The following is a 26944-nucleotide window of genomic DNA, read 5'->3' on the forward strand; positions in this document are numbered from 1 at the left end:
TTCTCCTAGCCTGGCATTCCGAAAAGGACCCTGGTCCACTGTGGCATCTCAGAGCTTCTTGGACAATGGGAGACGGGGGAGACACGCTGGCACATCTGCCAACGGGGCAGTTAGAGACACAGGCCCGTTCGTGGACTAGCCAAAGAGTTGTGAACACACTGGCACCTTCAATCTTTGAGGCACATCCGATGGATGATACATCAATAAGGGGCTGCATTTTAGTTGTCGTTTTTACCGCCACGTGAAAGAAAGCACGCGTTTTTCTTACTTTCTGCTTGACCCTGCTGTACATGGAATATTGACTATTTTATGTTTTAGTGCCCACTGAGATGAGTGTAAGCCTTAACCATAACTCCGGATTAATATGTTTCTATGGGTTTTACTATAAAATATATCAATTCATTCCTTAAATTCTTATGAATCACCTGCTATGCATCAAATCATAGGCAAAAAAAAAGAAAAACAAAACAGATTCAGTAATCAACAATCACAGGGTTCCTTCACAGAGAACAGACTAGTGGTTGCCCAAGGGGAGGGGAGGTGGGGGAGGGATGGACTGGGAGTTTGCAACTGGCAGATGCCAACTACTGTATACAGAGTGGATAAACAACACGGTCCTACTGCATGGCACCGGGAACTATAGTCAGTATCCTGTGATAAACCACAGTGGAAAAGAATACGAAAAAGAACGTATGTATGTATGTATAGATATACACACACACACACACACACACACACACACACAAACTGAGTCACTCCGCTGTACAGCAGAAATTAACACAACATTGTAAATCAACTGTACTTCAATAAAACAAAGTAAACGAAAACAAAACAAAAACAATCATAGCGTTCCCTGGGGGGTGTTCCTGTCTGGAACCATCTATCCATGGAGTAGGGATGGGTCGTCCCTTAACTGTTCACCTCCACAGACGTCTCCTCGTCTGAACGAATTTCTCATCTTTCCAGATACATTGCATTATTTAAAACATCTTATACAGGCTACTTTAACAGTTTTAATTGAGGGAGCAAATTATGTACAACAAACTGGGTTTGGGCACAGATGTTGTTACTTATAACTCTATGGTTTGAAAAAGTCACTTCTCTGTAACATGCAACAGACTCGAAACCGTCTTGCTCATTTCACGTTGCTCCTCAAAAGTTAGTCTGGGATCGGTTGGTCTGAGTTCCAGGCCCTTTGAACTCCTTATCTCACTTGACCTTGGGTATGAGAGTCTTCATTTCCCTCGTGAGGGAGCTCAGGATCATTGGGTTGAGTTACATCCTCAGCAGCAAAGGCATCAATAGTAGATGGTAGAACGGTGACTCCAAATCATGTGCTTCTTTTCATTCTTTCGTCTCTGAGTTTGTTTACTCATTTATGATTTAACTAAGCGACCCCACAGACAATATTAGACATAATACCCCTGGTGATGGTACAGCCACAATGAAGACTAGCCTGCAAGTTTAGTGCAATACTTCCCAACTTTCTTCCCTCCTCACCGCACTCACGTTACTCCATCACTCCTGCTTCATAGAGAAAGAACTGAAGTCCTAGCATGACGGAACAGCAGGCCTTGTGTATTATACTCATTCAGATATGCACTGAATCAATCAATGAATTAGTTATTAATGAAGGCAGGGATACAAAGGGATGATTTTGGGGGGGAGCTCCAGTTCCCAGGACGTCTGACTCCTATCTTAGTCTGCAAGAAAACTCAAGTTACAAAGCAGAGACCGTGGCCTAGCAGAAATTCAGAATTGCAGAAGGAGGGCAACTAAACCAAAGAATACAGGAAAGAAAAAAATACCCTTGAAATTCCTGAAAATGAACAAGGGCTGCTGATGTTATTGAGCCGTGAGCATCCTCCCATCAACACTAAGTGGCCTTAATAACTTAATTATAAACCCTTTTCACCTACCTATTAGAATGAGCCCAGTCAGGCTAGCACTTGATAACACTTTATTAGCCAATAATGTGCACTGCTATGTAATTTCAAAAGTAAAAGGCCAGAGGGCCGCCTCTAACACACTCCAGTTGCCCAAGGCTTCCCCTGCTGGGCTTCCTTCCGAAGGGTCCTAACCCCTGTGCAGTCTCAGGTGTTTCCATTTGTGTTCTAATTACAGAGTCCAGTCCATGGCCTTGCCCCTCAGGCTTTTGTAACAACAAGAAATGGATTGGAGTTCAAAGACATGGATTTCCCCGGGGCTCTGCCGTTTGTACACCTGTGCACCTGTGAACAAGGAACTTACCGGGTCTGAACCTCGGTTTCCGCCCCTGTGACCTGGGGATGGGAGTTCAAGGGTTGGGAGGGTTGAATGAGATGACCTAGGAGTGTACCCGGCACAGAGTCTAACATTTAACAGGTGGTCTCGGAGAAGTGGCAGCCAATTTACTGCTGGATGGGGAGAAGCGTGCAGCTGATGTGACGATGAAACGTTATCCACAGTGGAATTCTAGCAGCTGCTAGCAGAACTCTCGAGGGAAGTGGAAAGGAAATCCTCAATTGTTTCTTGATCCTGGGAAGACGGCAGGCTTGGAGCGGGGCAGTGGGCACTGCCTGGAAAGACAGAGTTTCAGGAATCTCCCTGTTTATACCTGGGAGTCTTTCAGTGAGATGTGAACTCTCGCAGCCTTAGTTTGCTCACAGACAAAAACGGCAATAATGATTTGACTCACCAGGGTGGCAAGAAGAAGATTCCTTATTTTTTTGTTTGTTTTTGGTTTTTGTTTGTTTGTTTTTTCTTTTTTACACTGTATATCTTAATTTTACTGTTTTTAACATCTTTATTGGAGTCCAATTGCCTTACAATGGTGTGTTAGTTTCTGCTGTATAACAAAGTGAATCAGCTATATATATACATATATCCCCATATCTCTTCCCTCTGCGTCTCCCTCCCACCCTCCCTATCCCACCCCTCTAGGTGGTCACAAAGCACCGAGCTGATCTCCCTGTGCTATGCGGCTGCTTCCCACTCGCTCTCTATTTTACGTTTGGTAGTGTATATATGTCCATGCCACCCTCTCCCTTCGTCCCAGCCTACCCCTCCCCCTCCCCACCTGCCTGCGGATGGAAAGTAGCCAAGTTCATGATTTCCCTCTCCTCTCCCTGCTCCCCCTAGGATGGCTCCTCCTACCCTTCCCGCCTCTGTGTTGCAGACCTCCATCTAAGTCTCGGTGTTTCCAAGACTTTATACGCCACTCACGAGCTGAGAACCCTCAAATGCCTGACTCCAGGGGCACCTCTCTCCTGAGTGGACCTGATCCCTCGCCTGCTCGCCATTACTCCTTGAGGTCAAGTCCACACCGTAACTTATGTACCCAATATAGATCCTTTGGTTGTGTCCCTCCCCCAATCTCCCTCTCTCTCTCTCTCTCTTTTTTTTTTATCAAGTACTTCTTGTTATTTTATTATTGGTAAATAATGGAAGAAACACTGGTCCTCATTTTCATACCTTTTTTTTTTTTTTTACATAATCATTCTTACAGTACTCTTTCATTTTTGGCTAATTTTGTTGTTGTTCAGTCTCCTGTTGCTTTTAGGTATTATAAAAATTTTTTTAACATCCTTATTGGAGTATAATTGCTTTACAATGATGCGTTAGTTTCTGCTTTATAACAAAGTGAATCAAAAACATGGAACGCTTCAGGCGTTTGCATTTGCCTGTCATCCTTGCACAAGGGCCGTGCTATTGTCGTTCCCATTTTAGCATATGTGCTGCCGAAGCGAGCACCCTCCCCCAGTCTCTCAACCACAAACAGTAAAATACTTCCTGGTCATCTTTGATCCCTCTTTCTCCCTTACCCTCTCACCCAATCCTCCACAAGTCCTGTGGGTTTACATTCGAAATGCGGTTCTGATGAATCCCTTCTGGGTCACTTCATAAAATCTTCTCTCAATAGAGAATATGGAAAACTTTATTTCTACTTCTACTATTACTACTCTTTAGTCTATTCATATAAACTATAAACCAGACTTCATCACCGCCCTCCCCCCATTGCACTTAGAATAAAATCTAAATTACCTACTACGGTTGAATTGGCCCTAAATGACCAGTTTGGAAGCTGTAGTCCAGGTGAGGGTTTAGCAAAGAGCCAGGTCTTTTCCTGAAGTCTAGGTCAGGCAGATATTTATAAAACGCATGACTGACCAAGGCTCCAAGTGGTCCGATCACTGAGAATTTGGCAACAACGTTTAATAAACATTTGTGGAAGTGCACGGAATCTGGGCTCAGGCAGCTTGCTGCTCAGGGATCTGTTTGCTGCTATGTCCTCAAGATGACCCGGAATCCACATCTATCCTGTTCCCTTGCAAACAGCCAGTGCTAAGTGTGCCTGAAACATTCAGCCTGGAGTTTTCTGAGAGGGGTATAACCAAGGCTCCACCTTCTCATTCTGAAACCCATTCTGTTAAAAAGTCATCAGACCCAGCAAATGGGAGGCAAAGAGCCCTGTTTATGTGATTCAGACTTTCCCGAGCCATCTGCCTCGGCCATATGCTTCCCAAGGACAACTAAGTATAGCACAATCGCAGCTAATCAAATCTTGGTAAGAGCTGCAGCATCCCCGCCCAGTCATGGGCCTGGCATGTTCCAAGGAGCACAGAGCCCTTCTCCAGCCCAAGGTGACCTTGGCCTCAACGGGAGACCACAGAACGTAGGGGGCAGTTGTGACTTGCTAGGAAAACATCAGGCACTGCCGAGAGGCACTGCTGAGAGGGTGAGAACAGGTGGTCACCCTGCCTTTCTCTTCCACAGAGATGGAAGTCCCCTCCAGAAGATCAGCCCCACGGCCACGGCTGAACCAAGACGACCGGTCCCTGCTGAGCCCCAGGCCCCAACTCTGTCCGGGAGCTGAACCCCCACCACTGTCCCCTCCCCAAGCCGCGAATGAGTGGAGACCCCCCCTGGTCAAGGCCATTCTCACCTGGGCTCTCCTCCAGCACCTCACCTTCCTCTCTTCCAGCCCTGTCTGTTAGGACACATACCCCAAACGGTTAGCACAGGTACCGACCCATCAGAACGCGAGCCAGGCGCAGTGATGAGTAGGGCGTCCCGTGGGCCATCTGCTGGGCCAGGCACAAATCCTTTATTTACGGACTACAGGGAATGCGAGGGTTTGGGACAGGGACCAGGCGGACTGGCCAGCGGAGGGGCAGCTGAGGCGTTTGAGGGCAGTGGCCACCCAGACAACTGCTCCTACCAGGTGCACTGGCCGAACGTCGCCCCTCGTGAAAACGAACATGCTTTCCCCAAAGCACGTGCAGGGCAGCCCAGCCTCTCTGCTGAGACCTGTCCCTGCAGCTAGAGGGGTTATATATATTTTGGTCCCTCAGAGTCCCATGCTTTCGCCTCACTCCTTCTCCCTCTAAACTCAGCGTCAGCCTCAGCGTCAGCCCCGAGGGACCTGAGCGCCCGTCCTCCAGGACGTGGGTGGCCTTGCAGCGCTGCTTCCCCCTTCGCTGCATCAGCGTCTCGCCCTCCTGCTGTGCGTCTGCAACGAGTGCCACAGGAGCGTCTGTCTGCGCGCGGGCCTGCAAACCACCCCAGGGCCGGCTCTCCCCTCTCCAACACAAACCACCTCCGTCGCTAGATACCCCCAGGCTCTCAAAGGTGGTCTGAGCGCCTTCGAGTCCTGGACTCTGATGCGTCACCCTGACTCAGGCCTGGCAGCGGCTGAACCTAGTAACTGACCTTCGACTTGCCACGCAGCAAACGCAGGACACAAGGCTGTCTACCCCGCGCCCTGACCCAACTCTGAGATATTCCTTGACCTGAACTTCTTAGCTCCCGCCTGCAACTGGACCAGTCTCGGCACAGCTGGAGTATCTGGCAGCCACCCACTCACGTGGTGCTGACACTTCAGGGCGCAGGACCCTGAGGAACCGAGCTAGGATCTGATCCCTCCCCATCTTCTTGGCCAACTTCACTCTCCCCTGCAGCAGCTTTCTCTGACCGTCGCAGCCTAGAGGGGACGTGGATCCTACACGTTCACTCAGCATTCGGAAGATGCTCCACTTCTGACTGTACCCCCTCAACACACTTACACCCCATTCATCAAAAATATTGAGAATTCCAGGGTCCGGGATGGATCTGCGGACATGAGACAGTCCCTGTTCTTGAAGAAGGCCGTTATCATTCTCCTCCCATGAATAAATGTCGTGATTTCCCCCAGTAGCTTCACCTTTTGAATCGTGCACTTACAACCCATCACAGGTGATCAATGGGTGTTTGGTCAATTACAGAGATAGGGCAAGATGGCGTGAGGAATGTCAGAGAACTTTTTAGACCACTGGGACTTGGTGGGGAGGGGCATTGCTAAGAGGTCTGGGTTCGTGTCTCGATTTTTCCCTATTACAAGGACGTGATGTTCCTTTCATCACTTTGCTTTCTGCAAAATGCAGCTATAATTTCTAATTATGGTATTGTCATGAGTACCAAATTAGATCACAGGAAGGCATGTCTATGGTTCGCTAAAATGAACACTACTTTTCAATGTTCTAATTACTTTCTTAATTATTTGGGGGGGAGGGAGTTACTGGCTGATAGTGACTTCTACCATGTCAAATACAAGTTTATTTCTGATTAGAAATAAAAGCTAATAAAATGAATACAAATTATGTTATGGATAATTTTCAGTGGTCCTAGCATAGTGCTTGCTCAAAGTCGGTAATCTATAAATACTTTTTGAATATTCTTTTTCCTCTGACCTTTTTCCCGCTAAGCTTCCTTCTTCTCATTCATCATAGACCCTGCTTGTTTTGTCCCTTCTTCAGACATTCTCTCAGCGCCGCGGGCAGAGATCACTGCCCCCTCCTCTGACCCCAGAGCAGTCTGCAGCAGCTGACTTAGAACACCTGTCGTGTGCAGTCACAGTTCTGTGTGACTCTCCTCTGAGCCTGCAGAATACATCACTCACCACTGCGTTCTTAGCTTCTAGCGAGGAGCCTGGCGTAAAAGAACACAATTAATATTGTTTTTAATGAATTGAGAGCCTCATCCTCCTCTCCAAAACCTGTGTCTCCTTGCAAACGTCACCTCTTCATGGAGCTTTTCCCATTCCTTGTAGCTACAAGTAGCCCAGGCTCTGAGATCAGCTCTGCATTCAAGTTCAGACTCTCCACTCACTTGTAATTTTTTGTACATTTTTTCATTTAGTCTTCTTAAAAAAAATTATTGTAGTATATAGTATATTCTCCATTATAGGTTATTACAAGATAATGGGTATAATTCCTTTGTTTTATACAGCATAGTTTTGTTACTTATCTATTTATATAAAATAGTTTGTTAATCCCATAGCCCCATCTTGCCCCTTCCCCTTCCCTCTCCCCTCTGGTAACTACTAGTTTATTTTCTATACCTGTGAATCTCTTTCTGTTTTGCTATATACATTTGTTTGTATTTTTTTTTTTAGAGTCCACATATAAGTGATATAGTACAGTATTTGTTTGCCTCTAACTAATTTCACTAAGCATAATATTTTCTAGGTTCATCCACACTGCTGCAAATGGCAGAACTTCATTCTTTTTATGGCCGAATAATATTCCATTATATATATTATCTATCTCACATTTTCTTCATCCATTCATCAGCCCACGGACACTTGGGTTGTTGCCATATCTTGGCTACTGTAAATAGTGTTGCTATGAACATTAGGGTGCGTGTATCTTTTCAAATTAGCGTTTTTGATTTTTCCACTTGCAAATTACTTACGCTTTTTGAGCCTAATGTCCTTCATGTGTAAACTAACCAAAAAATCTCTTCTTCTAAAGCGTTACCGTGAAAGTTAGATAAGACAGTGACTGGTGTCATTATTTTTATTAACAGTGCGCTTTATCCATGTCCACACCTTTGTTGTGTGTACTCCACCTTCTGCTTTATTCAGCTTGGAATCGCCTTATCCTCACCCGCATGCTGCCCCCCCCCCACCCCATCGTTCTACAGGCTACTTGAAAGCACAGACAATAGGATGGTCATTGGAGTGTCTTCCCTGTGGCCTAGGTGAGTGCTTTGAATAAACCAGGTGCTCAATAAGACTCTGGCAAAGCACTAGGCAGATCATTAGCCTGGTTACCTCCAAAGGTAGACTGGGTCCTCATCGAGGAAGACAAATTTTCCTTTTTCATCTGGGCCACTATCCTAAGTCTGAGAACCCACATGTCCATGTGGGGGCTACTAGCTAAAAGGAAATCACACAGTTCTGTAAACCCATTTCACAGATAGGAACTGGCAGTCTCGAGAAGATGGAGAATCCAGCCCAAGGGCAGAACTAGCAGTGGAACCTAGAATCTAGCCTCCGAGTCCGGGGCTCTTCCTCCCGGCCCTCAACGCCCTCCCGGCGCTCACTGGGGCGCTGGAGGGCTGTTTGCAAGGCTGTTTTCCATGCCTTTGTGTCTGAGCAAATTCTATAAATAGCATCTGAAAGTCACAGCAGCACCTGCCTGGGTGTCAGCCAAGGCTTGGCCAGTGGGCTCCAAAATCAATGCACACCTAGGCCTGTGTCCTCAAAATCAATGATTGCAGATTCAATTACCAGATGGCCTCCTCTCTCAGGCTCATTTTTCTGCACGTCTCCACCTTGGCGCAGAGGTGATCGTGCCAACTTGCTGCTGTGCGCCACAGCCGCCATCACCCACCTGGCATGAGCTGCGGGCAGGAGATGGGGGCGGCTCTCCTTTTGGACATCCCGGCAGAGTCGGCCTCCCTCACTGCATGCTGGGCTGCCACGGCATCACATACCTCGTGATCACACCTCATCTCCTCATTAGCTAATGTCTGTTTGAGTTTCCTGGGGTTCAGTCATGTAGCTCATCTCAGCAGCCATATGACTGGGACTGAGAAAAAGTAAACTTTTAATGACTGTAACGATTTTCCCTTCTTTATTTTACGTATTTAACTTCTCCTTAACTAGATCTTTCCCAATGGCTTTTTTTTTAAACATCTTTATTGGAGGATAATTGCTTTACAATGGTGTGTTAGTTTCTGCTGTATAACAAAGTGAATCAGCTGTTATGTATACACATATCCCCATATCTCCTCCCTCTTGCGTCTCCCTCCCAGCCTCCCTATCCCGCCCCTCTAGGTGGTCACAAAGCACCGAGCTGCTCTCCCTGTGCTGTGCGGCTGCTTCCCACTAGCTATCTATTTTACATTTGGTAGTGTATATATGTCCATGCCACTCTCTCACTTCGTCCCAGCCCACCCTTCGCCCTCCCCGTGTCCTCAAGTCCATTCTCTACACCTGCATCTTTATTCCTGTCCTGCCCCTAGGTTCTTCAGAACCCTTTTTTTTTTTTTTTTTAGATTCCATATATATCCAACGGCTTTTAAGCAAAATCGACTTTCTCTCGTCAGAACTAAAATGCATACAAAAGCCAAAACTCTCAGACCTCCTGGCTACCACTCTCTCTCTCTCTTTGCCTGAGCAGTGACGCTTACCCAAAGAATGCCTCTACTGGCTGTCTCCATTTCTTCATCATTTTACTCACGCTTCAGTGCCCCCAAAATCTAGTTTCTGGACCCTTATCACCACCCAAAGAGCTCCTATCAAGGTGATGAATGCACTAGCTGTCACTAAGATGCCCAGGAAAGGTTTAATGCACGTTGTACTTGAATTCTCAGAAACTTTCTGCCATGTCGGTCAATGCTTCCTCCTTGAACTATCCTCTTCCCGAGGCCTCTGTGAAATCAAGTTCCACTAGTTTCCTCTTGACTCTAGGGTAGCTTTCGTCTGCCTCCTTATCAAAGACACCTCCCTGCTGCCCTCTGTGTCACCCCCCACCTCCCTTACAACGTTTTGTTTTACTTAAGTTACTGCCGGAGTCATATTGACTGTATTCTCTTCCAACCAGACTGTAAGCCCTGTGAGAGCACTAAAGTGGCCTGTCTTATGCATTCTCCAAGTCCTGTACCTAAAACGGAATGCAGTACCCAGCCAGTCAATGAAATGCATGTGTCTGAGCCAGACTTCTCCTCTACATTCAAGACCTTGAAGTGCAGTCGCCTACTTGAGATCTTCTGTTTGGATTTTCAAAGGCAGCACATACGTAACATGTTTCAAACCACCACTAGAGGGGGGAAAAAAAAAAAAAAGCGAAAATGCTGGTTTCTCTTCCAACATTCCTCATTTGAGAAAATGGCTCTATGAGCCACCTTGTCGTGTAAACCGGAAATCTGAGAGTCACCGTCTCCCTCCACCTTCTGACTGTGACCCCTCACCTCTCCATCTCAACCACCCACCGACCTGCCCACGCTCACCTGGCTTCTCACCTGGGCGGCTCAATGGCCTTTGTTCTGCTCAACCTTGCTTCTGGTCTGTCTCTCTACAATATTTCCAAGGAAGCATGTTTTCAGCACACAAACAGAATCGAGCTGCTCAAAATCCTTCCTTATCTTTCCGGTCCTTTTAGGACAAAGGAAACACTTTTTTGCCCTAGCGCGGTCCTCAAAGCCAGTTTGCCCCTGTTTCTCCTCGTCTCGTTCCAGGGCCCCTCGTTCACTCCGCCGCAGCCGCAGTGGCCCGCCGTCCCTCTTTGTCGCTGCAGCACTTTTGCCCAGGCCATTCCTGCTGCCCGGGGTGGCCCTTCCCTTCCCTGTGGGTCAGGCCAACTTCTGCTCAGCCGTCTCCTTCCCCAGAGAATGCTCTCTCATCGCCCTAAACCTTGTCAAACCCATGATTACAAGCCCTCATAACACAAGGCATCTCTCTGAGTCCTGTGACATTAGTTGGTGTAAAAATGACTTTGAATAATCTCCTACGTTAGACCAAGTCTTCTGTGAAAGACAGGCTCTTTTTGCTCAAACGGAACGATCTGCTTGATAGATATTTGTTGAATGTGAAATTTTAAAATATGTATGTTTAGGTTTGGAAAAATGGATAAAGACTCTAACTTACTGACTTTTTAATATCTTTAAAAAAATCATTTCCTTCTCATGTGATCATTACAAAAAATCATCAAACGCGTTATCCACTTGAAACAGAACTAGCACTGTAACTGTGGCAATGCTTCAGAAACCCCCAACTCCTTGACTCCACTGATTTAGAAAGTCTCTGAGATGGTTTCCCCCTTTGAAAATGGAAACTGAGACACTTTTCTCCAAAGACTGCTATGAGAATTGATAAAATAGTATCTACAAAATACCTAGCACAGTGCCTGGTTCATTCAGTTGCATTATCAATAGAAATGCATTAGTCCCATTGCTACCAATCCATGAAAATATGGGTCATCCTCTGGCACGTATTTCGGAAGGCGGAGGCAAAGTGCATTGACTTCAATGAAGATAAACAAGTATGTTCATTTTCAGGACCACTTACCGCGCTTTAAACCTCAACCATATTGACCCAAGCTGCTCTAAGCCAAGACAATCGATACTGGAGACCGTGTGCTCAGATGAAGCTTTCAGGCAGAATTCAGATGAAAGGGAAAGATCTTTCAATGAGGTCTGGAGCTGATGGGAGACTCTTTTCATCCACCTACTCATTCTTTCATCCATCCATCAGTCCACGGACTCCGCACCTCAGCACTGAGTGACACAGCCGTAATGGCAGGTGTGTGAGTCACGGCGGTAAAGCAAGTTTCTGTCCTCCTAGGACTTACATTGTGGTAAGCGGGGGGGAAAGGAAATACTCGAATAATCATTCAGTTATAAAGTCATAAATGCTACAAAGAGAGAAACGGAAGGGAATACGGCACACTTAATTTGGGCTGTGGGAAGCGTATGACCTAAGGGTGAAAAGAGGCATCTTATGGGCTATTAAAACTGAAGTTTGACAGTGGCCACAACAGACCCTACAAACCAATGTGAAGGGCTAGACTCAAAAGCAAGGCTCACAAAGGGAGTGGACAAGGACCACGACTCTAAATTCCTCAGTTAGATGAGAGGAGTGACACGGCATCAGGTAGAGAGGCAAGAAAGAATTTTAGAGAGAACAGACATACAGATGTTTGGAGAAGGCTGTTGCTATGAAGTCAGTCTCTATTTACACCACCTCCAATGGAGGAGAGAAAAGAGGTGTCACCTCCTTTCATCCAAGCACGGAGGGCCTACCCAAACAGCTTAATACACATCCCTCCAGTTCGGGGACCAGAGGACCAGTGCACGTTTGACTCCTCAGAAAGTTAAGGCCACTCCACGCAGCAGGAGAGAGGTTACTGCATTGGGATAAGCTTAGACATTCAGAATTTGTTGAGGCAAAGGAGACATCATTTATGGACCAGACATGAGATCTGTAGGGAGAGCTGACCCGGTGCCATTTTAAGGCCAGCTCAGGGGAACCACGTGTGTGACAAGAAGATCCCGGCAGGGAAAGTCTCTGTGAGTGAAACACATCCAATTACAAGATGGAGATCCCGGGAAGGCTGAGCCAGCAGGGAGGTGTGTGGAGTTGCTGATACGGGACCCCTGAGGTTGTACCCCACTGGCAGCATAGAACACTACAGCTCACGTGAAAATGACGGTGAAGCCAAACAGACCCAGTTACAAATCCCAATCATACCATGTTCCTCCCTAAGCCTCCGTTTCCCCGGCTGTAACTGGGAATAACGTTGATTACAACATTGCTGGGAAGAATACGTCCCTATTTGTAGGACTGACAGGAAAGCTCAACTTCAGCTGAGAAGCAAAAGCTTTGAAACACCAGACTCCAAAGGTTAGCATGACTTTGTCTAAAACAAAGATAAAGGACAAGCTACAGACTAGGAGAAGATATTTTCTACACGGCACATCAAGGAATCGTGAGCAAAGCTGTGTTTGGCAGGAGGTAGGAGGCAAAATTACATCAATAAGGAGCAAATTATCCAAAAACAGCAGCAAAGGTTGTAAATGGGAAACTCATAAAAGGGAAAATAAGAATAGCTCATAAACACATGAAAGGAAAGTAATTAGGGAAATGCAGACAAAACAAGATACTAGATTTGCCGCAGGGAAATATCCTCCTGAACTGCTGGTGGAAGTTTGAACTGGAACTTTGAAACGCCTTCTGGCAGTTCTCTTTCATTTAAATCTGCACGCCTGATGGATGCTTTTTAGCAACAGGGCTTTTTGTCATCTAGAGCAGGTCCTCATGCATTCGCACACGGAGGCATATGCACAACATCTGTATTCATGAGACAGCTGTTCCAAGGGCCAGAAAGTTCAAACTGTCTTCAACAAGAAAGAAAACTTCTCAATCCAATAGTAGCTCTAGCTTCCGGTATGGCTTGATTCCTTGGCCAAGGGATGAAACTCAAAACCCTGAATCCCTCTCTATTTTCTCTTTCTCCACATCCCTTTGACCGTTCAGTGGACATCCCAAGGCTCTTCCTACAATGGGACCATGGGCACAGCAGTCTCAGAATTATCATCCTAGCACCCCAATAACCAGGAGGCTAGAGAGACAAGACAGGTCCCTCCCTGGAGGTCCTTGTCCAGGACCCAGGCATATACTGATTGCATTGCTTGAGCCCGTCAAAGCCAGGCCTGGAGCTGGCAATCAATAGGCCACACCACTGAGAAGACGGAAGAGGGACACTTCCCGAGGAAAATTAGGTCACTGTTGACAGAAAGAGGGAGTATAGAATCCAAAAAGTCAACTGCATCAAGAGTGCCACTTACCATGCTAGGAGCTTTTCATGCTGTTTGGGCCATTTGGTTGAACAACAAAAAACAGGCCTCTTCTTCCCCAGGGGAAATTAAAACTCAGGAATTTTAAATGAATTTCTGACTCTTCAAACTGCAAATGGAGGGCCTTTTTCATAATGGAGCAAAAACAATCATTTATCGTGAAAATGTTCATTAGATTTCAAGTTCTTGAATTAAAATAGCAGCTTTTCCATTGACTAGCGACCTCGGTCAATTCATTTAATGACTCTGGGTCTGTAAGTTTCCACCTAACCTTTCTTATTTTTTTTTTTAATTTATTTTTTGCATGTTGCCTACTGGTACCTTCTTTTTCTTTTTAACATCTTTATTGGAGTATAATTGCTTTACAATGGTGTGTTAGTTTCTGCTGTCTAACAAAGTGAATCAGCTATATGTATACATATATCCCCATATCCCCTCTTGCATCTCCCTCCCACCCTCCCTATCCCACCCCTCAAGAGTGAAGTAAGCCGGAAAGAGAAAAACAAATACTGTATGCTAACACATATATAAGGAATCTAAAAAAAAAAAATGGTTATGAAGAACCTAGAGGCAAGACAGGAATAAAGATGCAGATGTAGAGAATGGACTTGAGGACACAGGGAGGGGAAAGGGTAAGCTGGGGAGAAGTGAGAGGGTGGCATGGACATATATACACCACCAAATGTAAAATAGCTAGCTAGTGGGAAGCAGCCGCATAGCACAGGGAGAGCAGCTCGGTGCTCTGTGACCACTTAATCTTTAAAGTTCCTTTTGGCCTTAAAACTCTGATGTATTTTGCACTTAAGTCTATTTTCTCTGGTTCCTATTTCAATGACTTCAAGGCAACGATCTTTGGAGTCTTTTCTCAATGAAAGTGAACTAACCAGAAAGATTTAGATCACAATAGTTCCTCACAACTCCTGATGCAACCCTAAAATCGCAGGGTGGCTGGTGCAACCCTAAAATCGCAGGATGGCTGGTGCATCCCTTTGGTTAGAAGCCCTTTGCCCAGGCTCATCAAGTGCACAAGCCCAAGGAAGACGGACACCCCAAAAACAGTAAAGGCTCCCAGGGGATGGGTTTCTCAGACTGTGCTCCAAGGTGAGAACAGTCTAGTCTAGTAGGAAGGGCACTGGTCTAGGAACCTGGCACGCAGGTTCCCGCGGTGGCTTTGACACTGAATCTTCAGGGCTACAATTTTATAGAGGCAACGTCTCCTTATCTATAGCACGTGAGGGCTGTCCCTGATGGATACCAGGCACTGGGTACTGGGCCACAGGCTGAGAATGGAAAGGAGTCATAACAGCATGATCCCCACCTTCACTGAGTTCTAGGCTGCAGGGACCAAGAGAGGAGCCAAGTGGCTTTCACAGGGATACACGCGCACCACGACGACCGCCACGAGGCAGAGGCACCAGCGCTCAGCGCTCAGCCAGTTCAGGGGAGGCTTCCTGGGGGAAACGGACTTCAGGAGAAGTACCAAAGGAGAAGTAGGAGCAAAGAAGCAAAGGGGAGGACAGACAAAGGGAGATGCATACAATGTCCTACCCCTGGGTGCCTGCACACCGGTGGGAGCGCTGGTGCACACACAACATGAATACATGGTAATAAGCAGTGAGGATTACAGAGAACGTTCAGACAAAATATGCCAAGATTCTGAGCAGCAAGGTCACTCTTACGTGGAAGATAAAAAGCCTGTGTAACTAGGAAGAGGAATGTGATGATCTGGTAATATACTAGGACATAAACAAGAAAAAACAGAGGGGGTGGGCTAAGCACAGCTGGTAGGTGTCACAGAACAAGCAAAGGCAACTACTTCCCGAGAGAAACGGGAAATAGCCCAGGCTGAGCCAGGGCGTGTGTCAGGGGAAAACTTGAAAGGTTTTATTTCAAAGACCTTGAAGATAAAGCTTAGAAATGTCCAGCTACTGGATGCTTCCTACTCTGTATCAAAAACCTCTCTCTAATTACCGTACTAAGTGAAGTCAGAAAGAGAAAGACAACCACCATATGATAGCACTTATATGTGGAATCTAAAATGTGACACAGATGAACTTACCTACAAAACACAAACAGACTCACACACATAGAGGACAGACTAGTGGTTGTCAAGGGGGAGGAGGGGGTGGGGGAGGGATGGAGTGGGAGTTTGCGGTTAGCAGATGCAAACTAGTATATACAGAATGGATAAACAACAAGGTCCTACTGTATAGTACAGGGAACTATATTCAGAATCCTGTGACTAACCATAATGGCAAAGAATATGAAAAAGAATATGTATGGGCTTCTCTGGTGGCGCAGTGGTTGGGAGTCCACCTGCCGATGCGGGGGACACGGAGTCATGCCTCGGTCCAGGAGGATCCCACGTGCCGCCGAGCAGCTGGGCCCGTGAGCCACAGCCGCTGAGCCTGCGCATCCGGAGCCTGTGCTCCGCAACGGGAGAGGCCACAGCAGTGAGAGGCCCGAGTACCGGGAAAAAAAAAAAAAAAAAAAGAAATATGTATGTGTATATGTGTATATATATATATATATATATATATATATATATATATATATACTGAATCACTATGCTGTACAGCAGAAATTAACATAACATTGTAAATCAACTATACTTCAATTAAGAAAAAAAAATACTCTCTCTAAACATTTGGTACCGTGGACTGAGACTCCCTCTTTCAAATACAAGCCCATCTTTGTTTTTTCTCTCAGTTCTCTGGCTGCCCTCCTCAGGCATCTTCATGAGCTTCTTTTCAGCTGCTCAGCCTAGGTGTTTATGGCGCCCCAGCCATCCTTGGCTGCCTTCTCTTCAAAACCCACAGAACCTCCACATGGAAACTTATCCCCAGTGCTGACATTAATCTCTGGGTATTTGCTGGTGACTCTGCATGAATGAACCTCAGCTTAAATCTTCCCTGGAACCAGCCCTGAGTTTCCTGTGCGGAGGAAACGGAGGCACCGGGCACTTGTTTCAGTTTCAAAGATGTGGAACCAGGGTTGAACCCAGATAGAGTGTAGATGCCATTTTGTGCTCTTTGATGGGTCTTCCGTGGGTAAACACTCATTGAAACAATGGCATGAACATTTGGTTCACCGCCTCTTTGAAAAAAGGTTGAAAATATTTAAACAGTACAATTGGGATGACGTGTAGTATCCTAAAAGCACATCCACGGGACACCGGCGGGGCAGCCCCTGAAGGTCTCATTTTGCTACTACAGTGTCCATGGGAGTGAGGAGGGCTGGCGCGTGAAGCGAGTGAGGCCGCGGAGGAGGCCGGACCTGGGGAAGAAGACTGAGCCTGACCAGAGTGATGCCAGTGGGCTTGGAGAGGACCCGAAAGACCCGAGGAGGAGGAGAAAGTCCCAACTGATAGGACTTGAAATCTGATGCAGTGTGGAGGGGGTGCTGGGGAAGGGGTGCAAGGAGTAATGCTGGCCCACCTTGCAGGACCAGGTGGGTAGCAGGGCCATTTACCAACACAGCTGCTGCTCAGCACAAGTCCTGTCCTTGGCACTGCGGGTGGAGCAGGGACCCGCCAGACCCTGGAGCCCGACTCACTGGGGTTGAATCCTCACCCCAAGACTCACTACCTGGGAGGCCTTGAGCCAGTCCATGAGCTCTCCATGCCTAAATGTCCTCTTCATACAAAGGGACCTATTCCTGTAACTTACCACTTAGGGAAGGTGTGATAATAAAGTAAATCCATACACATAAATACGTAACGTATTTGAAATATTCTATTTCGTGGCACATAGAAAACACTCAGTGATGATTTACTGAAAGTAGCATTATTATCAAATTTTAGAGGAGACACAAACAATAAATATATATGTAATAAAACTAGCTGAAGAAAAATAAAGCAGAATAAGAAATTGAGTTATAACAGGAAATCTTTTTTTTTTTTTCCAATAACTGGGCAAGAAGCCTCTCTGAGGAGGTGACATCTGAGCAGAGACCTGACCTGGATTCACTGAGAAAACAAGCTAGGTGAAGATTGCGAGAGAAACGGCCAACTTCACAGTGGAAGGACCCCCTAAGCTCAGAAGCTCTGAGTTGGGAATGAGCTTGGTGATTCAAGGAAGAGTAAGAGTGATGCAGAAGAAGGCAGAAGCTGAGTTTAAGGGGAAAGTCAAAGATCGGACCATACAGGGGCCAATCAGGACCTGCTAGGGACTTTGTATTTTGTTCGAAGGTCTGCAAGAAGCAATGCGATGCAGTAGAGTTAAGAGCCAGACTGCCTGAATGGGACCTTACCCCAGCCTCTTCCCAGATGTGCACATCAGTACCTTCATCTCGAAAGTGGGGATAATAATAGCACCTACCCTATGGAGTTGTGAGAAGTGAGAAAATTTAATATATGCAAAGAATATAGAATAGTGCCTGGTGTATATTAAGCATTCTGTGTCACCATCATCAGAAGAAGAAGACTTTCAGGAGCGGTCCAACATAATCCAAATTATCTGTGAAAAGCACTACCCTGGCTTTGGTGTGAAGGCGATGCAGGTCAGCCTTCGGCAGTGGTGAACTGAAGTGAGTTGAGTCCTGAGCGTGATGGAGAAAGATCATTGCACTGGATGTGGACTGAACACTTCTCAGGCTGATGTGCAGCAACACGGATGGACCTCGAGATGATCATGCTAAGTGAAGTAAGTCAGACAGAGAAAGACAAAGATCATAGGATATCGCTTATATGTGGAATCTAAAATACGACACGAATGAACTTATCTACGAAACAGATTCACAGACATGGAGAGCAGACTAGTGGTTGCCCAGGGGGAGGTGAGGTGGGGAAGGGCTGGACTGGGAGGTTGGGATGAGCAGATGCCAACTATCATATATCGGATGGATAAACAACAAGGTCCTACTGCACAGCACAGAGAACTATAGTCAATATCCCGGCATAGACCATAATGGAAAAGAATATGAAAAAGAATGTATATACATGTATAACTGAATCACTTTGCTGAACGGCAGGAATTAACAACGGTGTAAATCAACTGTACTGCAGTAAAATAAATTTTTTTAAAAAATTCTCAGGCTGGATGGCTCTGTGCATCTATATTACCACGTTTCCCTGAGAATATGTGCGTGCTGGGTGACGCTAAGTAAAGTCTTTAAAAAAATCACTGACTACTTAAAGTGGATGTATTATGACCAAAAAAATTAATGGGATAAAAAGAAACAAAACTCTCATGCTTTTCTTTCAAGACCATTCTGAGTAAAAGCCATGCTCTTCAGAGATTATGTGTTCCTCATAGCCTCTCCTTGGGATCTTCAGAATTAGCTACCAAGACAAAGTGGGAAATCCTGTTTCTGTAACTGTCCAAATACCCTACGGATATGTAAAGGTAAGATAGGAATTTTCTGTTAATTTCCCAGCATGCGCAGTTTTAACATAAATCCATCCTCTTATCTTGGGCTGTGCTTAGAAAGAAAGGGTTATTTGATAGATGCACGGAAAGCCAATCTGTGAGAAAGCCTGATTCAATCCCACCCTGCTTTGAAATGGCTCTTGTTCAAATCATTGGGCAGCTGTCGGGGAATTTTGCTCCGAGTGAAGCCTCAAGTAATATTTTCCTCATTTTTTACTGGGCACACATAAATAGCACCGTGAATCAAAGACACTCTATAAAAAGGCAAGAGCAAGACTTGATAGTGGTTTTGAAATGGCTCTGGCGCCCAGCGTGGGGAGTACAGAATCTCCGTTAGCAGGACTTTTACCCTTAAATACGTTCCTCCTCCCTCCCAGAACCTCCCCAGAACCAGAGGCTCTGATACACCCGACTCTTCCTCTGTTTGCTCCCTTTACACCCCCATGTAAATGGGGATGCAGACTCCCTCATTTTACATGTGAGAATATTGGACAACATAGACTTTAACATTCCTCACGGTGAAAAAAGAGCTTATGCCCAAGTCAGGGTAAATATCCAGGAGAGTTTGGACCAAACAGGAGCAGGCTTTCTGCGGTTTATGGCAGTTACTATTATCAACCTCAGCCAGCTCAGAAGAAAATATTTCCTTTCATTTCATGACTGCACTGTTTTCCAGAGGCACTGGATAAAAACGCACCTGTCAGCAGATCAGCAGTAAAGACCCTCTGCCACACAGGACCATCCTCAGGGACCTGTCTTTTACATTAAGGGTGTTAAGACCGCAGAATCTCTTCCTGTAACTGTAAGTCACTGAGGGGAGAAGACTGAATCATCCACTTATCCATCGTTCGCACCAGCTTATTAGCTGCAATTACAGAATTCCGAGGTTCTGCTCTTACGCGTCCCCGTGTGAATTTCCTCTTTGGTATTTTATCCAGGTATATCTCGCCTCGCGCTGAGAGTCTGACTTAGGAGGCATGGCAGGAGGCATCAAGAAACTGGCAGCTTGCTAGTCCCTAGGGTGTCCTGTGAGGGGAGGTCCTCGCACCACACTGGGAGAAACTCTGCTGTGGTTTCAGGGGGTCCTGAACAGCTCTCCCCACCACTTCCTGGACACCGTTCGTGCTGTTACTCCAAATTCCACACAGCATATGGTCCGTTCTTAGATCCTCTGTGACCACTCGGCCAAATCAGGAAGAAGTTAGCCTGCCTCTTTTGGATACTTGGCTTTTTTCTAAATAATCATCAGCTTTTTTTTTTTTTTTTTTTTTAACCGCTATTTGACTGTTGAGAACTCGAAACAGCATCCTTTCCCACTGAAACGCTTCCCCCCCAAACAACCTGTTTGCTGAGCCTTCAAAAGCTTTGCTATTTTTTTTTAATGGTATGGGATTCAGTTTCCTTCTTCCTTTCATTCCGGCCCAAGCTCTGCCCTCTGGCCTTGTATTCACTAATGCAGGACACAAGCCTGTGAAGCCAGCTGTGCCCCAGGCACCCTGGCAGGCACCAGGGAGCCAGAACTGAATAAAGCGACATGACCAGCACTCTGGTGTGTAAACGTAAGCATCAACTTCCACACTGCGGATTAATTTATAGCCCTAAGGATATATAGTAATGATAATAATAATAATCACCATAATAATGTCTCTTCATTTAAAAAAAAAAACACAATGACTCTGCCTATATGCACACTCTCAGACAACGTTCTTTTCATTGGCCGCTGTCTCGTACCATGTGAAAACTTCTTGAAACCTCCAGCGATAGGAAGTTCACTGCTTCTGAAGACAACATCTGAAGCTAGGCATCTGGAGGCTCAAGTGCTCCAGAAACAGTGCCAGACACACGGGAGGCACCCGAGAAACATTTTACCGAATGAGCAAAACCCATCAGGACTAACATTTCAGTTCATGTAAATTTCACCCACGTCCGCTGATTCTGGCTTTTGTAATAAAACTTAAAAGAGCCAGCGTTTATTGAGGGCTTAGGATGTCAGCACCCTCTACGTGCTTATATGTGCCTTATTATTTTAAGTTCTTACAACCCTATGAAGAAGGTGTTGTTATTATTACTATCATTATTGTTATTGTTATCACTCTTCCCATGTTGCAGAGGAGGAAAATAAGGCACAGGGAGGTTAGAAACAAGCCCAAGGTCACCCAGAGTGACTGGGTCTCAGCCGCCTGGTTCTGGAGCCTGTGCGTACTGCTCTAGAAATAAAGACTGCTCTCCCCCATGCACAAGGGAAGCGGCTCTGATGCGAGTGCATCTTCTCTGGCCTATGCTTCAGGGAGCCTGTGCTCTCCCTCGCCTTTTTCTGTAGGTGTGTTTCCCTGAAATGCGGTCCCCCAGGTGCAGCTTTGCTGTGCAGGTGCACGCTGGTGGTGCTGCTGTCTGCGTGAAGAGCAGGCAGGGGGCCCAGGAGCCCTGCTCAGCGTGCAGGGAAGCACCAGGGCAGGTGTGCCGATGGCAGGGCAGCTGAGGCTGTGAAGACCCGACGGCGGGACTCTGCTCAATTTCTGAGCACAAGGAGATTTGCACTGATGACCTGGACCTACAGTGGGGACACCTGGAGGTCAGGTGTGCTCACAGAAGACAGACTCAGGGAGGCAGCAGTCAGGCCTTCCAGCGAAGGCTGTCTTGAGCCCTGGGCCCCCAGGGCCTCCCTCCTCCTGCGCCCTTGTCACTCACCCCATGCTTCCCCACCCCAGTCCTTGAGCGCCAGGAGAGCAGGGTCAGCCATCAAGCTCTGTGTCAACTGTGCCTCATCCACAGCCAGCTGTAGAATCTGGCATTTGATACCGTGTAAGTATCTCCACAGAAAGTGCATTAAATGCGGGATAGATTAGGGGACCATCCCTGAAAACTGTGGCAGAAGGTGATCAAGGAGGTCACGCTTTGGTGCGCAGGTGTACGTGCAGGCTCCCGATGCGACAGGAAGCCCATTCCCTGCCCATATACAGTACTTTAACTGATCCCCAAAACAGCCCTTCAGGGTCACTTCTGTAGGGGACTAAACCCAAAGGCTACTGGCTCAGGGTCACAAGGAACCCAGGTGAACACAGGTCTGGCTGACTTCACGCCACGCCTCCTATACGACAACCAAGGAACCGCGCAGCACCACTTCTAGGGGTTTCTGGATACAGATGATAAACAGCAGATCCAGAGAAGAGGACCTGTGTGCAGGTGATTTAGCACAGGTGTGCCCAGTGAGACCACCTGGGACGTGGGGACACGGGGCAGGGAAAGGAAGGAAGACAGGCAAGGGTGCATTTCAGCAAAGGTCCCCAAGAAGGCACCGCCCGCCTGATCCTGCAGGGGACTCTGGAGGGTGAGCTGCATCTCAGTCTGTCCCATTGTGTGACAGGAGATGGGCTTCTGTATCCCTGCGCTAATAACCACTGGTTCATGGCAGGGGTTGTGGGGGGGCGGGCGGGAGGGGATGGGGGCCGGTGGGCTTCAAACTCCCAGGCAAGTTCAGATCTCGGGCAGAGTGCTTCTGGGACCCTGGGGGCGGTCCTCCAAAGCAAAGTCCCAGGTGCAGGTACTGAGAGCAGAGGGGCAGCAGAAGCACACAAATGGCGGAGGGGCACGTGCTGTGTGTGCACAGGTAGTGAAGAGGATCTGCTCAGACAGGGAATGAGCAATTCTGCCAGGGGCAAGGGATCACCCTTGGAGAACCTTCAATAAATCCTTTCTGCCAGCCTAGTGGACTAGCGGGGTGAAAGGGTGAGGAAGGGAGGGCTAGGCATTAAAAGCAAAAGCAGAGGCAGAGGGGCTTCCCTGGTGGCGCAGTGGTTGAGAATCCGCCTGCCGATGCAGGGGACAAGGGTTCGTGCCCCGGTCCGGGAAGATCCCACATGCCGCGGAGCGGCTGGGCCCATGAGCCATGGCCGCTGAGCCTGCGCGTCCGGAGCCTGTGCTCCTCAACGGGAGAGGCCACAACAGTGAGAGGCCCGCATATCACAAAAAAAAAAAAAAAAAAAAAAAAAAAAGCAGAGGCAGAGAGGCACGAACCGTGGTACAAGAGATTGAAGAAAGCTTCCCAAAGGAGAACCTTGGAGGTCAAGCAGACTTTAAGATTTGGTCTCAAGGACAAAGGATAGGCAACAGTTCTGACTTGGACCCCCAGGGAGCTGGGTCACCGGACCAGCTGGCAGAGCACATCCCCAGCTTTTGCACTGGGAGTCCAAGGTGAGGGGCCCTGGCTTCGGTGTTTCTCAGCTGCCTGCTGCGAGGACCAGAAGGGAGAGCATCCTTCAAGCCTGGGCTCAGCCAGGCACATCCTTCCTGACACCCTGAGCAGTGCTCTCCTCCGGCCCCAGGTGGGCACTCAGAGCCTGGGAGCTGGAGTGTTTCACCTGCTTAATATTCTCCATGCAAACAAGTATGTTTGATATGGAGGGATACTCTAATGGACCCTGAAAAGAAGTTAGTTTGATTCATTTGAAGAATAAATGTCTCTCCCCACCCCTTAACACCGTGAAACTCGAAAGCTTCTGCTTAATGGAAAGGGAAATTACCTCTCAAAACATTACTAAAACTAATCATGGCAATTTGTACACGTTTCCACAATTTACTGCTCATCCTTTCTCCTGCTTTGATGAGCGGTGACTAGCAGTTGCCTGGTGGTGCTGAATCACCTATAGCACAGCCTCAATCGGCTTAAGCAGTATCCCTCCCCCTCCCCCTCCCCCTATTTTCCCCTAAGTGATCATCCGTCTAAGGGAAAATAATATATTTTTAACATCTCCAGGTAGGAAGGACTGCAAAAGCTATTAAATAGCATCATTTTGGTGGAAGGAAATAGCCAAGGCTAAGTTTCCGTAACATTAATTCACAGATGCAGACATGCCGATTACCTGTAACCCTGAACTCAGAGGAAAAGAGAGAACCAATCTGTGAGACCCACAAAATGTAAGACTTTGAAGCAAGCAGAATCACAATATTTTTTTAATTTCTTACTTCTGGTTTCTCTTCCTGGAATACCTTAACCCTTATACGTTCATGGACCATCATTCAGTTCTGTATCTCCTGGCACCCAGGACTTTGGCTTAGAGGGGGAATCTGAAAAGTTTTGGAACAGCCCAGGGATATCCTGGTGTCAGTGAACCATTAGAGGATCACCTACAATTTATACTTTTCTATTCTGGGTGATGAGCAAGACCCAGTGGCCTTTAGAGTCGTACAGACCACTGGCCCGAATCACCCACTCTCCCACATCTACAGAGAAGTGGCTCCCTCTATGCCCAGCACCAAGTGCCATGAGCAGATGTGATGCACTGTTACAGCTGGGGTACACCTGTTCACACACATGTCCCTTCTGTAATGTGGTGAACTTTCTGGAATGCCCAGGGGAGGACTGCTCTTACCTGGTGCACGCTCAGAGCCTGTCCTAGTCTATTCTACAAGATATGTCACTACCTCAGACAAGAAGGAACTATCCATTTACCACAGAAACCTCTCCCAAGTCACCTTTTTAAAAAGGTCACATTTTTAAAAGTACAGAAGAAAAGAAAACACCATAGTATACCGGTTATGGCTACATTTCCTGCGGGGAGTTACTATTTTTTCTTATTCACAGAATCAAATCATAACACCTACCTTGGAAAACCCAATGACAAAGTATTTCCCATCTAGAGAAGCAGAATCCAAATCACCTACATAGTTGAAACACATTTCCGTGTCATATGGCTACCAGAGAACAGATATATTTAAAAAGAGAAGAAGACTGTACAATTCTGCCCCTTAATTTGTGCAGCAACATCGTGTGTTTGAACAGCATTGGATTTATGTCTTCCTAGTGCTTTCATTTCATCTGGCTGTGCCTCTGAGACGAAATCAAACTGCTCCACATGGCACATCATGGCCTCCAAACCCAGCCGCCAAGGTTTCTCTTCTCATTTTGTCCCCGTCCTGATCACCCGCCACGCCAGATCTCTCATCATCCCGAGAACACCCTTGCTCAGGTCCCAGGGATATCGGGGCCTGGTACCTCTGCCGAGAACGTCCTTCCCTTCCTTTGCCTGCATGGCCAACTTCTGCCCACCCTTCCAGCTCTGATTTGAGACCTGTGTCAGCTTCCACCTCTACTGTATTTGTTTGTGTGACACTTCTGTCTCCCCAGGAAGACTGTGGGTGCCTCCGGAGCAGGAAGGAATCTTCTCTTCCCCACGGACGTGGTCCATGGGACCAGCCTGGGGCAGATGCTACTGGCTAAACAACTACTGAATGCATAATAGCATCACTTACCCTTGCGAGTGGTTATTGTGAGCTTACTGTGTGCCAGGACCATTCTAGCCATTGCCTTGCATAATTCATTCAAACCTTAACATCAACCTATGAGGTAGGGACCTCCTACCAGTCCCACTTTAGAGGTGAAGAACCAAAAAAAAAAAAAAAACAAATTGGCTAAAATAACTTTTCTAAATCCACATGGCTGAGAAGAGTCGGAAGCAGTATTTGAACCCAGGAATTTCAGTGGCCTGCACCACTCCTGAATTATGCCTCTTTAGACAGAGAAAGCTCTTCCTATTTCTGTTTTCGAGATAAATGCAACCAAAAAAACAAATTAAATGATTTGTCCCAATAAGATCACTCAACTAATAAGTGTCAAAGACATCAAGTGTTTTGACTCCTTCGGGTGATGTCTCAATATATCAGTACTCGACCAAACATTTTTTTTTTTTTTCTTTTTTACTGAGAACTACATGCAGATAACGGGAAATATGTCTGGGTGATTGGATGTAAATATGACTGCTGAAACATTCTCCCCTTGCTGTACATACAGAAGTTGCTCCATGAAGGGTTGGAGAATATTCCACTCCTGCCCTGAAGCTGAACTGGCCTTGCAATGGGCCTTGACCAACGGAATGTGGAGGACAGACCCTGTGCCATTTCCCAGCCTAGCCCTTAAGAGACCTGGAATCTTCCATTTCTTTCCCTTGGGGACCTGAGCTACCACAGAAGAAGCCGGACACCCAACTGGAGACAGCTGGACCGTTCCCTTAGGCGGTTCAGCTGCCTCAACTGCGGGGTACGATGTGTGTGAAGACACATCTGATGATATGATCGTGGGTAATCCGTCCTCCGCTGAGATCCCAGCTGAAAGCAGTGCACAAATGCCCTGGCTGAGCCCAGCCAACTCAGAACATCGAGAATAAATTGTTGTTTTGAGTCACTAAGCTTCGGAGTGCTTTGTAGTGAGGCAACGTCTAACTGAAAACACTAAAGTTGGAAAATTCACCTCGGGGAAGGAATCGCAAACACTATCTATTCCTCACCCATGAGCCATCCCTATTGTAACTACTGCTGACCTCCATGTGGGCCTTCTGTTCTAAATATCATCCTCATGTTAACTCAAGGGCCTACCAAGTGGACCACAATTATCCCCATGTCAAACTAGACCAAAGAAGAAAATAGCCTTTTTCTCCCAAGGTGCATTTCATTTTTCTTTTTTTTGGTCTCGCAGCACCAGGAGGAGTCCTCCTTTCCCCAAGCTGCTTGCTGGGCTCTGCCAGCTGGTGGACACCCAGCAGTCCTCTGATCCTCACAGCTGGGCCTCTCAGCTCCAAGAGACAGCTCAGCCAGAGACGGGGACCGAGCTCCTGAGCTACACAGTCACGAGAAGAAGCAGAGTCCTTTGTCGGGGACCTGGGGATGGCATCCATCAAGTCAGCTGGGCATTAGTCCCACCTGACTTCCAGGTCCAGCCTTGTCCCTGAGACCAGAACCCAGCCTCAAACCCCTGATCAGGTGACCACTCACACGCCAGACTGATTGGACACTTACTTTGTATCAGTTCCTGACCTGGGACATTTACCTTAATAATCTCTGTAAAATATAAAACACCCTTTTCATCGATAATGTCCAAGACGCACAACCATATAAAATCTATGGGTTGTAGCAAAAGCAGTTCTTAGAGGAAAGCTCATAGTGATACAAGCCTTCTTTCAGAAACAAGAGGAATCTCAAAGAAA

At 46.9% G+C, this 26944-nt stretch overlaps 1 protein-coding gene and 1 non-coding gene across 4 annotated transcripts in view; both read right to left on the reverse strand.

Moving 5' to 3' along the window:
- FAM135B (family with sequence similarity 135 member B) overlaps nucleotides 1–26944 on the reverse strand; it is a 273666-nt gene that overhangs the window by 113528 nt on the left and 133194 nt on the right. The window lies entirely within an intron of this gene.
- On the reverse strand, nucleotides 3629–3732 carry LOC131744298 (U6 spliceosomal RNA). The gene has a single exon (XR_009332085.1). It is a non-coding gene; the product is annotated as a U6 spliceosomal RNA (small nuclear RNA).

Source organism: Kogia breviceps, chromosome 17 (assembly GCF_026419965.1).
Source record: "Kogia breviceps isolate mKogBre1 chromosome 17, mKogBre1 haplotype 1, whole genome shotgun sequence".
NCBI lineage: Eukaryota > Metazoa > Chordata > Mammalia > Artiodactyla > Physeteridae > Kogia > Kogia breviceps.